Source organism: Dromiciops gliroides, chromosome 4 (genome assembly GCF_019393635.1).
Source record: "Dromiciops gliroides isolate mDroGli1 chromosome 4, mDroGli1.pri, whole genome shotgun sequence".
In the NCBI taxonomy this organism is placed as follows: domain Eukaryota; kingdom Metazoa; phylum Chordata; class Mammalia; order Microbiotheria; family Microbiotheriidae; genus Dromiciops; species Dromiciops gliroides.
Genome location: NC_057864.1, coordinates 247,880,571 through 247,903,685, shown reverse-complemented (window position 1 = coordinate 247,903,685; position 23,115 = coordinate 247,880,571).

Sequence of the window (23,115 nt, the reverse complement as noted above, 5' to 3'; positions counted from 1 at the left end):
CTTTATAAGATTACTAATTAAAGACAAAAGCAGGTTAGCAAAATTATGAGCAAAACGAGCATATCTGGAATTTAAAGAGTTTTCTAAGATTGTCTCAAAAGCACAGCCAGGCTGGGGAAGGGCTGAGCCTGAAACTGCAAATGTAGTTAGAGAAAGTTGCGCATGAGCATTAGATCTCTGGACTTCCCAGGCAGGGGAAGCAATGGGCTTGGCCATGGGAGGAGTAGAGGGTGGGGTCTGGAGAGGAGGGGAGGGACCAGCACAATTTGAATCAGACTTGATTTTGAACTCAGGCCTGGATTCCTCTTCCCCCACTTTGCCTCCAGGTGCTAGGGGATTAAAAGCTTCTAGAGGGTGGGTCATTGCCTCCAGGCATGCAAAATTAAAGCAACAATTACGGTTAGAACTGGGAAAAGCTGCGGGAATCTCTTCAGGTTTCTCTGAAAAAGCATGGTTGGGAGAGGGAGAGATATTTCCTTGTGTGAGTAAGTTGCTGGCTCTTTTAACAAAAATAAAAAGAAAAATAGAAAATCCACAAAAACAAAGCATTAACATGATCTTATCTCCCATTTGTCTGGTTAAACAGACTAAAATCAAAAATAGGGTAATTAGGGAGTTTAAAAGGTCCATTCGAAAAAAAATTAAAGGGAAAACACCTGGCAATTCAGTAGTACTTCAGATTTAAAGGGTTAGGATAGGGGAAATTTCTTACCCAACCGAAAGATCAGAAGTGAGGTTCAGCTTTCCTCTTCGTGGTCAGCCATCTGTTAAGGGCTAAAATTCTAGCTAAACTGTCTAAAATATCTAATGAGTGGTCGCCAATAAATTATAAGCTTTAGCAAGAGTTAGACTTTTAAGTATTTATTAAGGAGAATAAGAATTTGGTAAAGAGAGAGAAAAAGGCCTAGATTTCTATCTATTAAAGGGAGAACACATTTCTAGCTCCTTTTCCTCTGGACTCTGGTGGAGAAGGGAGCTAGAAATGTGTTCTCCCTTTAATAGATAGAAATCTAGGCCTTTTTCTCTCTCTTTACCAAATTCTTATTCTCCTTAATAAATGCTTAAAAGTCTAACTCTTGCTAAAGCTTATAATTTATTGGCGACCACTCATTAGATATTTTAGACAGTTTAGCTAGAATTTTAGCCCTTAACAATACTGATGTAGGAGGCAAAAAAGGAGTTAACAGAAAAACCTAAGACCCAAGCTCTAATTTAGATCTGAGCTCTAAAATGGATTCAGACCCCAGTTAGTGGATAACTTAAGGCTTGATTCTTCATTAATATAAGTCAAGGCCTAGTTTCTCCCTACCCACATTAATCAGTACCTACAATAAGAACATACAGAGGCAGGTCATAAAGACTTTAACAATAACAATGATATACTGACAGGGTATAGAAATTCAGACTGATAAAAGAAGATATTTTGAAAACTGAGCATGGGAATCAAAAAGTGACATGCGCAGAAAAGGCCAAATTTGTCTCCAAATTCACCTTATGACCTGCAAACCCCAAAAACACACCTCCATGGAAAAAGGTACCCACCTCAGGGATTGGTTTAGGACTCCAGGAAGTTCAAATTAGGATAAATCCTCCCCTGTACCTCCCTAAGGTGGAGATTATTATAATGAGACTGATAGTCAATTTATCCATATTATAAATATAACTGTCTTTTCTTTTCCTATTCGAGAGATATCTTTCCACTTTTCTGGATCTCTCCCTGTGTTCGCTCACAGTATTGCAATAAAACTTGGGAAACTGAGTCACTGAGTCTTCTAATTCTTTTGGGAAGTCTTGTGATCAATTTGACCCTAATCCATCTCACATCAGTACCTGCAGATGAAAAATAGCTGGGTCCATATGTCTCTATGTTCACATCTAAGGCTATATCTTTTGGCCTATAATGATATTCATCATAGTAGTCCCAGTTTAAAGATAAGGAAATTGACTTGTTCAGGAACATGCAGCTAGAAAGGATCTGGGGCCAAATTTAAACCCAGGCCTTCCTAACTCCAAATCCAGTAAGAGGAATGATTATTAATAACCAATGATTTGGGGAGATCTAGAGTTCTCTCTTTTTCTATAGTCCTTATTTCAAAGTTCAGACTCTTGAAGGAGTTACTGATAATGAGATCAAATTAACTCTCCTCAATCTTGGTTAGACTCCACCCAACCTTATAAAGAATTTAATCTAAGGTGGGGAAGCCCATTGTGTTCTACTCAGGTTTGGGTAGAGATAAATTCTTTGATTAGATAGCGCAAAGCTGGGGGTCGTCTGGGTATAGAGATTGTCTCTTTGTGGCATGCTATGACTCTCTCAGTCCCTCATTGGAGTGAGCCCACTTCTCATTATAATAGTCATTCTTTCATTAATTGTTAACCAAAGCACCAGCCCTGGATTCAGGAGGACCTGAGTTCAAATCCGGCCTCAGACACTTGACACTTACCAGCTGTGTGACCCTGGGCAAGTCGCTTAACCCTCATTGCCCCCCAAAATAAAAAAATTTAAAACACTTAAAATAAAATAAAATTTTTAAATTGTTAACCAATCAGAATTGATTGCCACCATCAGGAATACCCACTCTTCCAAGGGCATATAAAGTGTGAGCACACCACCATGAGGGGTCTCCAGCATATGAGAGTACCACTGATCTCTTTTGTTAAAATGCTAGCATAATTAATAAAATTATTAATTACCCAGAAATTATTTCTCAAACTTTTGAAACATCACACCAACAAGGTTGCTTTTCATTGCCAAATGTAATGCAATCATTTAGAATAAACCTTAGATCTACAAAAGAACAACTCTATTCAAATCTTAGCCCATCATCGACTTCTTAAAATTTTTACCATCTGTTTCTGGAGAAACACAACCTACAATAAGAGAGATCATTTCATAGCCTTGAATTGATAACTCCTTAACTTTTCTCTAGAGGTCCAGGCTTTGTCTGCTGCATTTTCAGGAATACTTCAAAAAGTTTATAGGGTTTTGAACATCTTCCTTCATTCTCACTCCAAACTATAAAGAATTTATTGACATAACATCACCTTTTACTCTAAATCAGTGAACAAAACTTAGTAAGTCTTTTGTCTTTATTCTATTTATTGTTGCAAACTACTTCTGTGTGGGGGTGGGGGTAGGGGTGTGCGAATTCCATCTACCTGAGGAGCATCTTTATTAGATTCTCTGGATACATGCTCAAAACCAGTTTGCTTTGGAAACAGCTCAGTCATATTGATGTGGGAGGTTTGCCATCTGCCTGCTAATGTTTATAATGTATTATGATAAGGTTAAATTAACTTTTCCCATAAATCTGCCCAGTCATGGGCATGTTATGCACTGCTAAGGGCACCAAGCTATCAACTCCATAGTACAAGGGAATCACAGAGCAGACAGATTAGTTGCTAAATCCATTCACTGGTCAACCTTAGCCCTGGTCCCCTTGCACCTTACTGTGCCCCCAAGGTATCTCCCTTTCCTATACCAAGGAGGAGATTATAAATCTTAAGTGTTACCATTTGTTTAAACCCATATGTTGCCGTGGGCTATTTGGATTTTAGAGTAAGAATCCTACTGCCTCTTCTCATGCTGGAGTCAGAAGAGGAATCTAGGATAATTTTCTTAGGTGGGTCTGGAAAACTGCTGCCCTCACTATTCCTTTTGTTGGGTAACTTGAACATGAAGCTATGCTTACAAATTTAGTATTGGCAATAGAATAAATTTCTAATTCTACTGCATTAGGGTTACAAGAATTGGAAGAGTGCTCTAACTCTCCGGCAAATGTGGTCCTGGAATCTATATGGTTCAGAACACCTCCTGAAGGTTGAGCTCTGCATACATAAGCTGCATGATGTCTCCTCCTGGATGAGTGAAACTCTCACAATTGTTTACTTCATCTAGTTTTTCATGGATCTCTTGTATTTATTCTGTATTGGGGTCCCTGTTGCCCCTTGGTCTGTTAATCATTTGCATTTTGTGTTGTGGTCCTTGCATTTGTAACTCTAGCCCTTCAATTCATAGACCCTTCCATGGGCCCCTATGTCACCCCCAACTCAGCAGGAAGTAGTAACAGAAGAGATTATCTTCATCCCTTTTCTTGGGGTATATGAAAAGGGGGGAATGATGTAGGAGGCAAAAATGGGGTTAACAGAAAAACCTAAGACCCAAACTCTAATTTAGATCTGAGCTCTAAGAGGGATTCAGACCCCAGTTAATGGATAACTTAAGACTTGAGTCTTCATTAATACAAGTCAGGGCCTAGGTTCTCCTTACTGTGGAAATTTATTTTGATTTGGGAACCCTACCTTTTGGCTGAGATTAAAAAGCCTTAGGCCCTCAGGGTCTTTTCTGTGTGAAGGGCTGGTGCTCCTCCCACTCTGCTTCAGTGGAGCCATAGGCTGTACAAGATGCCAGGTCAGATAGCTGGGGGAGGTAGCCCCAGCTCCCTCCGCCCTGAGCAGATCTATCCTAGAGATCCCGGGCTTGTCCAGGCCGGGCTCTGGAGTAGCCCACAGAGGTCCCAGGCGCACAGCAGGGGGCACGGGCTCAAGCGCCGCCCCCCCCACCCCAGCCTCACCCAGAGGGCAGCTGGTGGATTAACACGGGGGGGGGGGGGGGGGGGGGGGGGCAAAAAAAGCCCCGAGATTTGAGTGGAGAGAAGGAAGATATATATATATAGACCGAAGAGTTAGACAGCAAGGGGGGCTGACAAGATCAGAGGGGCAGCAAAGGCGGCAGAGGGCAGACTGAAGGAGCAGACAAACAGAACAAGAGGCAACAGAGAGCACAGAAGCAGTCAGCACAGGGTACAGGTTGGAGAAAGTGAAGATTAAGCGAAGAGAAGGTCACTGGAGCACTAGGAGAATGGAAGGAGAGGTTGGTGAGAGAGAAACACAGGGGTTCATCAGTGGCAGTACAGAGGAAAGTTAGAAGCAGAGAGATTGACAAAGTGAAAGGGGCTTGGAGTTAGTGAAAGGAACTGAGCAGTGAAAGTGGAACATACCCTAAGGCAAGAGGTGGCAACTGCCTTTATTGTATTAAAAAAGTTCCAGGCACAGCAGGTGGAAAGAGACTCCTGGAATGCAGTCAGGTTGTACATTTTATTTCCCTGTATTCTTAATTTTAAATAGTATCTCATAAATAAACTTTGCTTTGATTATTTAGTTAAGAGGCTTCTTAATCTTTTGCTTATCAATTTGGGGAGTGGAGTAGTGTGGTGGAACTTTATAAATGGCTCACATTAAATTAATAGCAGTCAGATAGCAAGTCAGTCAAAAGTCCCCAGATTAGTCCTCCAGTCAGATTAGCCCTTCCAAATTAGGCCAGTCATTTAAAATATTTCTACATTTGAATGGCGACCATGAAGGGATTTATGGCCCAATTATAATTTTTCTAAACTTATAATTTTTCATAAATCCAATTACATAACTTTTCAGACTAATTTTTCTAGCTAATAATAATTTTTTTTTTTTTACATTACCACATTAATCAGCACCCATAACAAGAACATAAAGAGGCAGGTCATAGAGACCTTAACTATGTAACGATTGGAATGACGCCACCTGCTGGAGACTTACCGTAGAAAAGCTCCGCCATGAAAGGAAGGTCTTTGAGGGAAAGGCCATGTGGCTTTTCTTTGGCATCAGGAAGTGACGTTTGCTGGTGGGAGGAGGAAGGGGAAGCCGGGCGCTCTGTCTTGCTCTTTTCCTGAGGACGCTGGTGGAGAAGGGAGCTAGAAATGTGCTCTCCCTTTAATAGATAGGAATCTAGAGGGGCGGCTAGGTCTCACAGTGGATAAAGCACCAGCCCTGGATTCAGGAGTACCTGAGTTCAAATCCGGTCTCAGACATTTAACACTTACTAGCTGTGTGACCCTGGGCAAGTCACTTAACCCCCATTGCCCTGCAAAAAAAAAAATAGATAGGAATCTAGGCCTTTTCCTCTCTCTTTACCCAATTCTTATTCTCCTTAATAACTGCTTAAAAGTCTAACTCTTGCTAAAGCTTATAATTTATTGGTGACCACTCATTAGATATTTTAGACAGTTTAGCTAGAATTTTAGCCCTTAACAACTATAACAATGATAGACAGACAGGGTATAGAAATTCAAACTGATAAATGAAAATATTTTGAAACTAGACATGGGAATGAAAAGGTGACATTCGCAGGAAAGGCCAAATTTGTCCTCAGATTCACCTTATGAATGTAAATCCCCAAAACACACCTCCACTGAAAAAGGTACCTGCCTTGGGGGTTGGTTTAAGTCCCTAGGAACTCCAAATTAGGATAAGTCCCGGGGCCCGACCCCCCCCCACCTCCCTAAGGTAGAGATTATTATAATGAGACTGATAATCAATTTATCCATACTATAAATATAACTGTCTTTTCTTTCCCTGTTCAGGAGATAATTTTCCACTTTTCTGGTTCTCTCCCTGTGGTCACTCACAGTATTGCAATAAAACTTGGGAAACTGAGTCACTGAGTCTTGTAATTCTTTTGGGACAAGTCGCCATCAATTTGATCCTAAACCCATCCCACATCAATATCATCTTCAATTCAATTCAACACACATTAATAAGCACTTATTATGTTCAGATGCTTTGTATGCCAAGTACCATGCAAGGACAAAAACAAAAGTTGTGCCTCTCTCAAAGGGCTTACATTTCACTGAGGGAATGAAGGTGGGGATACATGTACATAAATAAATATGAGTTAAAGTGGGATATGGGTAGGGGCAAAGGAAAGATCCAGATAAAGTACAAAAGCAATATTTGAGGAGGAAGAAAACACTTTCATCTGGGAAAATCAATGAAGCATTCTGGGAGGAGGTAGCAACCTGGTCAAGCTTTGAAGAAAGAAAAGATTCAGATTTTTGTTTTGTTTGAGGCTGGTTTTCCCAAACTTGTCCAGACCGGAAGTCCAGTGGCCTCTCACTGTTGGATCCCATTACTGATCAGCAAAGGGACTTTTAACTACTCCTTTTCCAACCTGGGCTGATTTGCTCCTCCTTAGTCAACCTGATGACTCTCTATTCCCCAAGACTCACCATTTTGATGCCAAACAATGTAGACTCCCAATCAGATTAGCAGCTCAGAACTCCTGGGTTCAAATGATTCATCAGCCTCCCCAGGAGCAGGAATTACAAGAATGAGCTACCACCACTTGAAAAACAGGATTTTTAAAGCCACAAAAGAGGAAGGAGTGAATTCCAGGCATGGGGAATAGCCACCATGAATGGTGGTGGAGTGTAGAGGACATGAAGGGGATCAACATGAGCAAGGATAGAAAAAGATTGTAGCTAGACTGTGAAACATGTAATGCTGCTGTAAGTCTAAGTCTGAGGCTAAGGAGTTTGCATTTTATCCTAGAGACAACAGAGAACCCCTGAAGAGTTTTGAGTATATGAGTAATGTGCTCAAACTGAGAAAGATTATTTTGCCACCAATATGGAGGATAGATTAACAGAAAAATCAGACTGGAAACAGGGAGGCTGTTACCTGGGTACCTGAAAGGTGTGGCTAGCCATTGAAACAGGGAATTTTGGAGGAGAGGTAGGCTTAGGAAAGAGGATGGATTTCAGTTTGAGTTATGTATAGTTTGAGGTGCTGATTAGGTAGGATGACATTTGAGTGGCAGTTGGAGTCTAGCTACTGGATTTCGGGGGAAAGATTAGGGCTAGATATGGTTGGCTGTTGTCTTTCGTTCTCAAAGAGGATCAAAATGACATCACTTTGTTGGGGTCCAAGTATAGTGTGTCCAACTGTGGCTGATCAGACAAGCTCAGAAGGTTCTACCACAGGTTGGGCACAAATAGTCCATTTGAACATTTGGATTGGAGATGTCTCTAAATTTGTATATCTCTAATTGTCCCTTTACTTTAGTCTTGGTTTATAGTCTTTATGAGTTAAATAATTTACTGTCAGTGCAGTAGTTGACCTTGATGCCATTTTCATCCTCATTGAAGGTGTCCAAAAACATCATGCTGAAAAGCATGGGAGCAAGCACAAAGACATGCTTCACTCCACTGGTGACTGAAAAAGCATGAGAGTATTCGTACATTAAGAGGTAGATATATAGAGCAGCTAGGTGGCACAATGGATAAAGCACCAGCCCTGGATTCAGGAGGACCTGAGCTCAAATCCAGCCTCAGATACTTGACACATACTAGCTGTGTGACCCTGGGCAAGTCACTTAACCCTCATTGCCCTGCAAATGAACTAGATATACAGATTTGTAGATTATCTCCTAAGAGATCAAACCAATGAATATAACAATGATAGCAACAATAATAAGAGCTAGCATTTTTTTTTTTTTAGTGAGGCAATTGGGGTCAAGTGACTTGCCCAGGGTCACACAGCTAGTAAGTGTTAAGTGTCTGAGGCCGGATTTGAACTCAGTTCCTCCTAAATCCAGGGCCGGTGTTCTATCCACTGTGCCACCTAGCTGCCTCCAAGAGCTAGCATTTTAAGATTTGTAAAGCACTTTGCCAATATTAACCCTGGGAGATAGGTACTGTTATTATGTTCATTTTACAGATGAAGAAACTGAGGCAAATAGAAGTTCAGTGGCTTGCTCACATTCACACAAGTGAATCTGAGGATGGATTTGAACTTGTGTCTATCCTGACTTTGGGTCCTATTCTCTATCTACTGAACTACCTAGATGCCTACCAAGGGAAAGAGCATATAGAAATAGGAGAAAAGATAGCCCAAAAGATAAGCCTGGAGGGTCTCCAACCTTAGGGGGAAGAAGGAGGAAGATGAATCAATGAAGGGGACCTAGAAGGAGATAGGTATGGGGAGAAGCATTAGTGAGCAGTGCTATTGAGAACAAAGCAAGAAGGGTCTCTGATAAGGTGGTAGAAAATGAAGGTGAAGGCCATGTGATGCACTAGAAAGAACACTGGCTTTGGGGTCAGAGGACCTGAGTTCAAATTCTACCTCTGATGCTTACTACTATATGACCTTGGGCAAGACACAACCTCCTTGGGCCTCGGTCTCCTCATCTGTAAAATGAAGGGACTACTAGCTGTGTGACCCTGGGCAAGTCACTTAACCCCTTTTGCCTCACCAAAAAAAAAAACAAAAAAAAACAAAATGAAGGGACTGGACTAAACGTCCCATTGATCCTTCTAGCTCTGTATCTATTAACCGAAGTAATCACCAGCACTGAATGCTGCAGAATAGTGTAGGTGTAGGTGGATGTTGTTGTTCAGTCATGTCCAATTCTTCATGACCCCATATGAGGTTTTCTTGGTAAAGATACTAAAGTGGTTTGCCATTTCCTTCTCCAGCTCATTTTACAGATGAGAAAACTGAGGCAAACAGGGTTAAATGACTTGTCCAGGGTCACACAGCTATTAAGTGACCGAGGCTAGATTTGAACTTGGGTCTTCTTGACTCTAGGCCCAGTGCTCTATCCACTGTGCCACCTAATTGCACCTGAGCAAAGACCATTAGATTTAGCAACTAAGAGGTCATTGATGCCCTTTGACAGAGTGGTTTCAGTAGAGTAAGGAGTAAATGTGTAGTGAGGGAAAGGCAAATATAGTCTATTCTTTCTAGGAGTTCAGCAGTGAAGGAGAGAGAGATACAGACAGAGATGGAGAGAGAGACAAAGTGAGAAAGATTGACAGACAGACAGACAGACAGACAGACAGTGACAGGCAGAGACAGAGACAGAGAGAGAGGATAACAACTCAAGGCAATGACAGGGTCAAAAAAGTTGTGAGGCCCCAGTCAAAGCAAGAGAAAATGAACATTGGGGATTCTACCCACACAGCTCTACAACTACCCTGGCTTCATTCAGCAGTGCTAGAATTGGATCTGAGTAGGTAGCCAGTGGGGGTGACCCACTATTATGGAGCAGAAGTGCAATAATAATAATAATAATAATAATAATAATAATAATAATAATAATAATAATAAATAGCAAGTGTTTATATAGTGCTTATAAGGTTTGAAAGGTGCTTTACAAATGTTATCTGATTTTATCTTCACAACAACTTTGGGAGATAGGTGATATAATTACTCCCATTTTACAGATGAGGAAACTGAGGCTGAGATTTAAGTGACTTTTCTAGAGTTGAATACCTAGTAAAGCCAGATTTTAATTCAGATCTTCAGAGACCATGTCCAGCCCTCTAGCCACAGCACCACCTAGAGGCCTTTCAGCATAGTGAAAGACAAAGAGACAAGGTGGTGAGTTTTTGAACTGATTAATCTTAGAGTCAAGGTTATGAAGGAAGGAAAATTAAGCCAGAACAAGGGTGACAGACTAGGAAAATGGGGGGGGAGGTATTAAAGGACCTGAAGCTCAAGATGGGGATGAAGAACAGGTTTAGCAAGAGTGAGGAAGAAGTGAAGAGCAGCTAGGTGGCTCAGTGGATAGAGCACTGGCCATAAAGTTGGGAGGACCTGAGTTCAAATCTCACCTCAGACACCCACTTAACCCCAATTGCTTTAAACATCTAGGTCCATCTCCAGTTGTCCTGATCTATATCTTGCCACTGGACTCAGATGGCTCTGGAGTGAGTTGATGACCTTGCACAGCCCTCTCTCAAATCCAATTCACTGCAAATCATGACATCACCTAGATGTCACAGGCTTCTTCCAGAACAAAAGACAAACAACAACACTGGCAGAAGCGGAAGAAAAAGAAATTGTGATTACAGAACCAAATAGCAGGGGTTTTTTGTTTGTTTTTTGTTGTTTTTTTTGGTTTTGCAGGGTAATGAGGGTTAAGTGACTTGCCCAAGGTAAGTGTCAAATGTCTGAGGTCAGATTTGAACTCAGGTCCTCCTGAATCAAGGGCCTGTGCTTTATCCACTAGAATAGCAGTTTTAATGACCTCAGTACTGAGCCCTTCACAAAGCCCCACTTGCTTTCCGACTGGGCTGGGTTCAAGACCAAAATCTCACATATCTAACCTTTCATAAACAAACAAACAAGTATGTGAATGAGTGAGTAGATAAATAAATAAATAAGTGAATGGATGACCAGATTAAATAAATGAAGAAATAGAGAGGTGAATGAATAAATAAACAAAAATAAATAGGAAAATAAGTAAATAGAGAGATAAATAAAGGAATGAATGAATAAATAAATAAACAAATAGAATTAAATGAATGAATGAAAAGATGCTCCAGGCAATTCCAGAATCACTCACAGGATTGAAATCCCTAACAACTGGACAATTGAACCTCAGTTTAATGATCTAGCCTAGGACCAAAGACTTAAGATTTCTTACTGCCAGAACTATGTTTACAGGAAAAACCACTAACAATAGTTCATTTCCCTTCCCTAATACTTGAAAGAATACAGACATACTCTCTACCATTCACTGGACTCCTTAGAGGGTTCTCCCTCTTACTTCCCCTATGACTAGCAAACTTTTTCATCTCTTACTCTTCTTGTCACTGTAATAATACCCAGATGCCTAATAAGAAAACTACACTTCTCCCTCCCCATTAGTACCTGTTCTTTAATATTAGAGAGACTGAATTAGAGGAACTTCTGGCTGTGAATAACTTAACTATTCTCAGCAATACAATGATCCAAGACAATCTCAAAGGACTAATGATGAAGTATACTATCCGCCTCCAAACAAAGAGCTGATGTTGATGGAACACAGACTGAAGAAGGCTATTTTTCACTCTTTCATTTTTTTCTTTTATTCAAGCTTTCTTGTACAAAATAACTAATACAGTGATGTTTTACATTTTATATATATATAAATATCACATATATATATGTGAGGGAAAAATTCATCCTCTTCTCAATAATTCTCAGGAACTCAGCAGCGAGGTGACAAAGGCTTTATTTTCTTCTCATGAGAAGGAGGCACCCTAGTGTGCAGCTAGTGGGTGCCCCGAAAGGGGGCTCGCAGGTCCTGTTTTATACCCTAGTCCCTAACTTGAATGGACCTTCCCCTTTTTCATCACTGGTTGGGGTTACAATCTACGCGCAAAAACTAGCTAATCAGAACGCAGTATTCCCACCCCTCTTCCTTGTATGGGCATAACTCAGGAGTGGACCTTATACTTCCTTATGCGGACAGAACTCTGGAGAGGACCTAACTGAGACCAGGGCTCCTTGAACCATGTGACCTAGCTAACCTGAGGGAGAGGAGGGGATCTGAGACCTTTGTCCTACAAACAGGTCAGGGGAGTATGACTGACTGTTATATCCACATTGAGAGGAGACAACTACCCATTTCTCACTATATATATATAAAACCTATATTTGATTGAGGGGAGGGAGGGAAGGAGGGATAAAAGTTGGAACTCAAAACTTTAAATAAAAATGTTTATTCTTCTTTAAAAAAAAAAAAAGAATACCTCTAAGGACCAAGCAAATTTTGTGTCAATTGATGGGTTTGGTTCTTTAATCTCCATTCATTCACCTCAGCCCTACTCTTCCTGTTTCCCATTCTAGCTTGGGGCAACCCCTTCCATTATACTTCTGGAGTTTGTTTCATCATTAACAGATTTCCCTTCATCTTGGACCTCTTCCTCTCATACTCCTTCCATATTCCTTTGGAAGGCCTGGTTCTCCCCAATTAATACACTGCATCCCTAACCATTCTTTCCAATACTGGTTGAACTTTTTTCTCATGACCCTATTGACCCACTGGTATGGTGAGTCAAAATGCTTTTTGCTTCCTATTGCCACTTCTAGACCATCTCTCTGCTGCCATAATGTAGCAACAATTTCTTCTCTGAGGAATTTATATGTGTGTGTGTGTGTGTGTGTGTGTGTGTGTACACATGCATATACACACACACTTATATTATGGGAAAATAGGTGGGGGGTTTGGGACAGGGGTTGGGGTTTGGGGTCCTTAGGAATTCCTCTTTAAAGAATTACACCCGGGGGCAACTAGGTGGCTCAGTGGATTGAGTGCGGGCCCTGGAGTCAGGAGGACCTGAGTTCAAACCTGGCCTTAGACACTTGACACTAGCTGTGTGACCCTGGGCAAGTCACTTAACCCCAATTGCCTCACCAAAAAAACCAAACAAAAACCAAACAAAAACAAAACAAAGAATTACACCCTCTTGCACACAAATCCAGTAGAATAAGATAATAGTTTATTTAGGGGCTGGGTAAGGGAAACCAAGAGAGAAAATCCTTGGACTTCTTCTCATGGGGAGAGCTATCACAGAGTGTGGCTCTGAGATACCAATCTCACTAGCTGTGTGACCCTGGGCAAGTCACTTAACCCCAATTGTCTCACTAAAAAAAAAGATGAGATACCAATCTCCTGGAGCAGGAGACAGGCAGATACTTTTTTTTTTTAATTAATAAAGTATTTTATTTTTTCCCGTTACATGTAAACATAGTTCTCAACTTTTGTTTATACAGGCTTTCCAATTTCAGATTTTTCTCCCTCCCTCCCCTCCCTCCCCCTCCCCTAGACAGCAGGTAATCTGATATAGGTTTTATATATATATATATATACACATAATAACATTAATCCTATTTCTGCATTAGTCATGCTATAAGAATCAGAGCAATGATGAAAAACCTCAAAATAGAAAAAACAACAGCACCAAAAACAAAAGAAATAGTATGGTTCATTCAGCATCTATACTCTACAATTCTTTTTTTTTTTTTCTTGGATTTGGAGATCTTCTTCTATCATGAGTTGCTTGGAACTCCTCTGTACCATTGCATTGGTGAGAAGAATATAGTCCATCACAGTAGATCAACACTCAATGTTGATGATACTGTGTACAATGTTCTTCTGGTCCTGCTCATCTCACTCCTCATCAGCCCACGCAAGACCCTCCAGGTTTCTCTGAACTCCTCCTGCTCATCTTTCTTACAGCACAATAGTATTCCATTGTATTCATATACCACAACTTGTCCAGCCATTCCCCAATTGATGGGCATCCCCTCAACTTCCAATTCCTTGCCACCACATAAAGAGCAGCTATAAATATTTTTGTACATGTGGGTCCCTTTCCCCTTTCCATGATTTCTTTGGGAAAAAGACCCAAAAGTGGTATTGCTGGGTGAAAGGGTATGGACAGCTTTATAGCCCTTTGGGCATAATTCCAAATTGCTCTCCAGAATGGCTGGATAAGTTCACAGCTCCACCAACAATGCATTAGTGTTCCAATTTTCCCACAGCTTCTCCAACATTTATTATTTTCCTTTTTTGTCATTTTAGCCAATCTGATAGGTGTCAGGTGGTACCTCAGAGTTGTTTTAATTTGCATTTCTCTAATCAATAGTGATTTAGAGCATTTTTTCATATGGGAATAGATAGCTTTGGTTTCTTCATCAGAAAACTGCCTGTTTATATCCTTTGACCATTTCTCAATTGGGGAATGACTTGGATTCTTATGAATTTGATTTAGTTCCCTATATATTTTAGAGATGAGGCCTTTATCAGAAGTATTGGCCACAAAAATTGTTTCCCAGCTTTCTGCCTCCCTTCTAATTTTGGATGCATTGCTTCTGTTTGTACAAAAAATTTTTAATTTAATGTAATCAAAATCATCCATTTTGCATTTTATAATATAAACTGTTTTCCTTTCCAAAGATCTGATAGGTAGACTATTCCTTTCTCTCCTAATTTACCTATAGTATCACCTCATGTCTAAATCGTGTATCCATTTTGACCTTATTTTAGTATAAGGTGTAAGATGTTGGTCTATGCCTAATTTCTGCCATACTATCTTCCAGTTTTCCCAGCAGTTTTTGTCAAATACTGAGTTCCTATCCCAGAAGCTGGAGTCTTTGGGTTTATCAAACACTACATTACTAGTGTCATTTACTACTGCATTTCCTGAGCCTAGCCTATTCCATTGATCTACCACTCTATGTTTTAGTTTTGATGACTGGACAGGCAGATACTTTTACAGAGGACTGATGAGGGTGATCATCTGACTGTGGAAAGTTCCCTTATTGAGGGAGAACCATCCACCACTGGTGGTGGCTGGAGCAATTGGGTGAGGGGTGGCTGCAGATCTCTCAAGTCATCTCTCTCCTCCTCCTGCCACAAAGGCAGCAGCCACACCTAATCTTATCTCCCCAGGGGTGAGGGAGACTGGGATGAAGGGTGGGGGTCCTAGAACTAGCTCAATCCTAATCAGGTTCCACTTATCTCTTTAGGTGTGTCTGTCCTTTGGAGAAGGTTCTTTGATTCTTCTGGGGTGGCCTGGGCCCATAACACTTACATATACATACACATGCATATATACATATTACATATGTACATGCATGCATACATATACACATACAGGTCCTAGTGACAGTTATCTACCAGCTCATAGATTCCTTTTTTTTTTTTTGGTGAGGCAATTGGGGTTAAGTGACTTGCCCAGGGTCACACAGCTAGTAAGTGTCAAGCTTCTGAGGCCGGATTTGAACTCAGGTCCTCCTGACTCCAGGGCCAGTGCTCTATCCACTGCACTACGTAGCTGCCCCTATAGATTCCTTTTTAAAGGAATCCAGTACCTTACTGAGTCATTTTCTCCACCCCAACTCCTTATCTTTGTTTAGGAGATTTCAGCATTCACATGGATGTTCCCTCAAAACCCCTGGCTATCCTGTTCCTCAGTCTCTTCAACTCATATAATCTACTCCCTTTACTCCACCTCAGCCATACACAGGGATGGTCATGTTCTTGATCTCATCAACACCAAGTGTTCCACTTTAATGATTAAGAACTGTTAAATTCCTTTATCTAGAAATCTTGGGAATGCTCTCCCTCCTTATTGACACCTACAGGCATCCTTCAAATCCCATGTTGTTTCCCTTATTAGATTGCAAGCTCCTTGATGGTAGGGATTGCCTTTTTGCTTCTTTTTATCCCCACCACTTAGCGGAGTGGCAGAAAGAGAGTGGGGGCTTAATAAATGTTTACTGGTTGATTTCTTTATTTTTCTTTCCTTTTCTTCTCCCTTCCTTTTCTTTTTAAAAATAGCTCTTATTCTGCTCTAAATCACTATTGATTAGAGAAATTCAAATTAAAACAACTCTGAGATACCACCTTATGCCTATCAGATTGGCTAATAGGACAAAAAAGAAAAATAATAAATATTGGAGAAGTTGTGGAAAAATAATGTTATGGGCCCAGAGAACCCCAGAAGTTCTCTGGGGTACATCAAAGAACCTTCTCCTTGAGAAACTAAACCAAAGGATAGACACACACCTAAAGAAATAAGTGGAACCTGATCAGGACTGAGCTAGCTCCAGGACCACCACCCTTCATTCCAGTCTCCCTCACCCCTGGGGAGATAAATGTAGCTGTTGCCTTTGTGGTGTGAGGAGGAAAGAGATGGTTTGAGAGATCTGCAGTCACTCCTCACCCAACTCCTCCAGCCACCACCAGTGGGGGATGGTCCTCCCTCAATAGGGGAACTTTCCACAGTCAGAGGATCACCTCATCAGACCATCATTGGACCTCTATAAAAGTATCTGCCTGTCTCCTGCTCGAGGAGATTGGTATCTCAGAGTCACGCTCTGTGCCATGCCTTCTCCCCATGAGAAGTCCAAGGATTTCTCTCTTGGTTTCCCTTCCCCAGCCACTAAATAAACTATTATCTTATTCTATTAGATTTGTGTGCAAGAGGATGTAATTATTATTATTTTTTTTTGGTGAGGCAATTGCGGTTAAGTGACTTGACCAAGGTCACACAGCTAGTACGTGTCAAGTATCTGAGGCTGGATTTGAACTCAGGTCCTCCTGACTCTAGGGCTGGTGCTCTATCCACTACAAGGGTAAAGCCACCTAGCTGCCCCAGATGTAATTCTTTAAAGAGGAATCCCTAAGAACCCCAACCCCAACCCCCAACCCCTATCCCAAACACCTCTAACCTATTTCCCCATAACATAACTGGTGCCCAATGTGGGGCCCGAACCCACAACCCTGAGATTAAGAGTCCCATGCTCTACCGACTGAGCATGAACTTTCCTGGGCTGACTTGCAAATTATTCTTGTCAGTTGTTGTACCCCCAGTGAGAAAAAATAAATTTAGGTCTTTGCTGTACAAGTGGGTGATGAATACTGACAGGTTGGAAATTGGGCTGGGGTCCCTGGAACTATAGCAGTGCCAACTGTGGACCCAAGATGAGACTATCATGGTAGAGCGTCTCAATCTGGGAGATGGAAATGGTTATATTTATAGAGAGAAAAAGTAGGTTATCTCTTCATTATCTTAATCTCCTCATTATGGAGATACATGGGAGGTCTTATCCTAATTTGGACTTCCTGGGGTCCTAAGACAACCTCAAAGGCAGGTACCTTTTTCCTTGGAGATATGTTTTTGGGGTTTACACATCATAAGGTAACACTAAGGACACATTTGGTCCTTTCTGTGCATGTTCCTAAAGAAATGCTTAAACATATCAGCTCTCTTCATGAGTTGCCTTGTGGACTCTCTGAAAAAATATACTAATCTAGATCCAGAAAGGGATCCAGGAATAACAGTCCTCAATATACATTTTATTAGCAATCTGCTCCTGACATTAGGAGAAAACTCCAGAAATTAGACTGGGGTCCCCAAACTGCACCCTCACAACTCCTTTATATTGCTTTTAAGATTTTTTTTTTGGTGGGTGTTTTGTTTTTGCCAAAGTATTTTTATATACATATATTATCTCATTTGTCATGCATGAAGACTGGAAGCAAGTCCAGTTTGGAGGGATCCTGGAGTGTGTGAAAGGGCACAACATATAAAAAGCTCAAAAAGGCAGTTTGGAGCCAGATGGTAACTTTAAATGCCAAATATTTGATCCTAGAAGGGTTACCAGAGTTTATTGAGCTTCAATGAGAGTCATGTGGTTGGATCTGAGCTTTAAGATGTTAGAACTCTGACAGCTGGGTAGAAGATGAGTAAAAGGGGGAAAATGAGAGCCAGAAAAACTAATTAGGAGGCTTTGGAAAAAAATCCAAGTAACTTCTCAGTGAAAAGGTCTTGAACTAGTGATGAGGTCCTGTGATTGGAGAGCAGAGGACAGATATGAGACCACATCACTATTTTAAGGGCAAAAATCAAAAATCAAAAAGGACTTAAGGTGACAAGAGTGCATGTCAAATAAGTTGTACTTAAGGTATTTCTGGTTCAGTTCTTAAAATGCATAACTAACAGCAGACAGCTGACAAAGTCAGATTCTTATACTAGAATTTCTATATGTATATCTCACTATCATCCAGATATAAAAGAAATTGCTTTTCCACCATAGTTGATACAATTGTTCACCAATTTATACATTATAAGAAAACTTAGAAACATAATACCTTAAAACAATATTAGGAATTTTATAAACTTGAAACAAAACCAATAAATTACCAATTAGGTATGCCCAATTCAGTCAAATGTGCTTTACTCCATACACAAAATATTCTGCCCATACTTGAATTTCTCACTGAGCTGTAATCCCATACTCGCTTTTTCTTGACATCATGCCCCAATAAGGGCCAAGATGAATATGGTAAAACCAGGAAGGGATGATGGAATTTGTGATCTTCATGCATACACATTAAAGGCAGTGCTGGCCTACATTTAAGGGGTCTTCCCCCTCTCCCCACAACTCACTGCTTTGATAGAATAGTGGGACCTGAATGGAAGAGTAAGACAGAGGTCGCCCATGTCTATTAAGGAATGAGAGAGGAAGACAGAGGTTGCCCCTGCGTCTATTAAGGAATCCATAGACTTACCTCCTACGTCCAGTGTGACCCTGGGCTTGGCCATAGAGATGTCAGTAACAGGGGGCTGGATGGTCCCCAGGCCCCTGAATTCTGAGTCCACCAGGGACCAGACTGCAGGGAGCTGGGTTTTCGCTCAGCCAACCTCTTAGGGGCTGCACTAGGGACAAAGAGTTAGGGAAAGGCCTCACCTTTGAGGAGTGTCCCCCGCTCCAGTGTCCTAGTTTACCAGAGCTGCCAGGATCTTGGCCACCCCAAGATCTGCTGATAGCAGACTTTATGGATGCTGCTATTAGTGAGGCTTGCTCTATGGAAAGGGCATGAGCCTTCTTTTCTCTCTCTTTGGCCACCACAAGATCCCTGTAATTAAAAATCTTGGGGGCAGCTAGGTGGCGCAGTGGCTAAAGCACCAGCCCTGGATTCAGGAGGACCTGAGTTCAAGTGTGACCTCAGACACTTGACACTTATTAGCTGTGTGACCCTGGGTAGGTCACTTAACCCTCATTGCCTGGGGAGGAGGGGGGCAGAGAAGGAAAGAAGTAAGGGGAGATAAAATTCCATAACAGGAAAGCCAGTTAGGGGTAGGAGACAGAGATAACCCCAAAGGTCAGGACCATGATTTCATAAAAATCCTCCTGGACTCTCAGGAATATGATAGGCATCCAAGCTTTCCCCACCCCAAAAAGGAACTTTCCAGTTTTGAAGTGGACACCCCATCTATCTTCTTATAAAAGCTTTCACCTTCCTTCTGTTCCCTGGGGGTGAAGTCTCTGACCTCTCCCTTGGTCACTTTCTCTAGCTCCAAATAAAAGACCACTTTAATTCTAATTGGATTGTGTGTGAGAGTGTAATTCTTTACAGAGGAATACCTAAAGACCCCCATTTTTTTCTCCGGGTCCTTTTTCTGGTACCAAGCATGGGGTATGGGAAATTCCTCTTTCCTCTTGCCACAAAAGTCTGACATAAGAAATCCTTTTCCTCCTGATTCTATCCCTTGCCAGCACTCTCAGAGGGGCAGAGGTGGGGTCAGATTATTCAGTTGACAGACAGCAGCATCTCCTTTGAGAAAAGATCAGTCTAATGTCCAAACTGAGTTCAGACCCTTAGGATTCTGTCTCCTTGGACAGGACAATATCTGGATAAAGGTTTAAATAGCCTTATACCCCTGGGGCAGAGAGAATATTCCAAGGGATTCCCCTTTGGGTGCACTCTAAACAATTGGGCTAAATTTAGCCTTACAAACTTGGAAACAATTTTATAGAGGATAGATGGGGTGTCCACTTGAAAACCAGAAAGTTCCCTTTTGGAGTGAAGTGGGGAAAGCTTGGATGCTTGTCATATTCCTGAGAGTCCAGGGGGATTGTTTTGAAATCATGGTCCTGACCTTTGGGGTTATCTGTCTCCTACCCTAATTGACTTTCCGGCCGGGGAATTTTATCTCCTGTCACTCCTTCAGCACGTCTGTCCTGATATCTAGTTGGTCAATCTAAACTTTCACAGTTCCTTGATTCCTCAATATGTCTGTTATCTGGTAATCTTTGGTTTCGTTTCTCATGGGAGAAACTTTGGATTTTTCCAAAGCTCTATGTCACATTGAAACACCTAATGATTGTCTGATTATACTGTTGAAGACTAGCTCTTCGCTTTTTTCCTTGCACCTTCTTCCTGTGCCTGCAATTGAGAGAAGCTGGGTCATAACTCTTGAGAACTACAAAATTTACTGAGAACTGATTCCCCACCCAGTCCCCTCTTTCCCAGGCAGGTGAATTGTCTGGGGCTGACTGTCTTTGTCATTTCCAGACTCTTGATGGACTTATGGACCTTCCCCCAAGCAATTTATCCCCTCCCAAAGTTCCCCACCTTACTCCCGGGACTTTAAGTTATTATGTAAAAAGGGTCCACCTACATTAAGTAGTTTCTATTCAGTGTCAGTAACACCTATACTTAACTTAGGAGCAGTTCTGTTATTTCTTTTGTCAAAGGTTCATTTACATTAATTAGCTATATGTCACTCTGGAGCAATCTTTTGGTTCCCTTTTTGTTCTGTTACCCCATTAAAAACCCTGTCCTCAGTTCCCTTCTTTGGGTATTCCTAGCTTCCGAGCTTTGCGATACCACGAGCTATAGTTCCTCTGCCACGATTAAAGACCTTATTTCTCCTATATTGATTGTTTCCTTAATTTCCAGGTTAACACTCTCAACCAAGAGGGGTTTTTTTTGTTTGTTTTTTGTTTTTGCAGGGCAATGAGGGTTAAGTGACTTGTGTAAGTGTCAAGTGTCTGAGGCTGGATTTGAACTCAGATCCTCCCGAATCCGGGGCCAGTGCTTTATCCACTTTTCCCCCTAGCTGCCCCCTCAACCAAAAGTTCTTAACCTTCTCTGTTTATCATGGACTCCTTTGACAGTCTGAGGAAGCCAGTGGGCTCTTTTCCCATTCACCCAGGCTGGAAACCCAAGTGTCATCTTCAGCTCCTCACTCTCTATCATCACCTATGTCCATTTGTTGCCCAGTCCTTTCTATTGATTCTCAAATTATCTCTGGAATCCTCGACTTTCTCTCCTCTGACACTGCTACCACCCTGGTACAGGTGCTTATCTTCTCATTCCTAATAGCCTGTCTGTCTCAAGTTAAGTCTAAGGGAAACTGAGGCTCACAGAGGTTAAGTGACTTAACTTGCCCCAACTAAAGTCACACTGGTCCTAAGCCTCAGAGGCTTTTAAAAAAAATTTTGTTTTTAAATCATAAAATTATTTTATTATGTAATGGGGGGAATGGGGTACGGGGTTGGTTAGGAGTTGGGGTTCTTAGGAATTCCTCTTTAAAGAATTACACCCTCTTGCACACAAAAGTAGTTAGAATAAGGTGGTAGTTTATTTAGGGGCAAGGGAAGGGAAGGGGGGGGCGGGAGGGAAACCATGAAAGAAATCCTTAGACTTCTCATGGGGAGATAGGCACAAAGCACTTGGCTCAGAGGTACCAATTTCCTCGAGCAAGAGACTGGCAGGTACTTTTATAGAGTACTGATGGGGGGAGGGGGTGACCATTTGACTGTGGAAAGTTCCTTTAGTGAGGGAGGACCATCCCCCACTGGTGGTGGCTAGAGGAATTGGGTGAGGGGTGGCTAAGGATCTCTCTTCCGGACACAAAGGCCGCCGCCACACCCAAATTTATCTTCCCAGGGATAAGGGAGACCAGAATGAAGGGTGGAGGTCCCAAAGCAAGCTCAGTCCAAACTGGTTCTGCTTAATCTCTCTAGGCGTATCTGTCCTCTGGTTTAGTTTCTTCAAGGAGAAGATTCCTTGATGTGCCCCAGAGAACTTCTGGGGTGCTCTGCACCCCATGACAATTATTTTCCAGTTACATGTAAAGATAGTTTTCAACATTTGTTTTCATAAGATTTTTAGTTTCAGAGTTTTCTCCCCCCCCCCATGACAGAAAGCAATCCGATATAGGTTATATATGTACAATCACATTAAACATATTTCTGCTTTGGCTATGTTGTGAAAAAAGAATCAGAACAAAAGGAAAACCTTAAAAAACAAAAAACAAAAACAAACGTAGAAACAGTATGGTTCAATCTGCATTCAGAATCCACAATTCTTTTTTCTGGATGTGGAGAACATTTTCCATCAAGAGTTCTTTGGAATTGTCTTGGATCATTGCACTGCTGAGAAAAGCCAAGTCTATCACAGTTTATCATCACACAATGTTGGTATTATTGTGTACAATGTTCTCCTGGTTCTGCTCACTTCACTCAACATCAGTCTTCCCAGGTTTTTCTGAAATCTGCCTGCTCATCATTTCTTTCTTTTTCTTTTTCTTTTTTTTTTTTTTTTGCAGGGCAATGAGGGTTAAGTGACTTGCCCAGGGTCACACAGCTAGTAAGTGTCAAGTGTCTGAGGCTGGATTTGAACTCAGGTCCTCCTGAATCCAGGGCCAGTGCTTTATCCACTGCGCCACCTAGCTGCCCCCTGATCATCATTTCTTACAGCACAACAGTATTCCATTACATTTGTATGACATGATTATGGATTTGAGTCAGATTAAACTCTGAGGATGGGGTTTGGAAGGTACCCAGCCCTGCCCCAGTATAGTTTGTTTAGAAGTTTATTGCTTGTCAAATTCTCACTGTCTCCTTTAAGTTTTATTGCCAATTAATAGTATTTTTACTTCTGCTCAGTCTCCCCACTTGTCAGCTACATATTAGTTTTGTCTGCAATCCATCATGTGTCAGAACCCCAGTCAGTGGGTCAGGGAGTTTGCCCACCAATTCAATACTCGGGACTCAAGAAGAAAGGACGGGACTCGGCAGAGGATGCAGCCATTGAGTTGAGACCAGATGTTAAGTGACATTGTCTCTTTTTTTTTCTCAGAGCAGAATCCCCTTGACCCTAGGGTCCCAACAATGGATTATTCTTTTCTTCCCAACATAACCGAAGATAAATTTTAACCCTGTCAT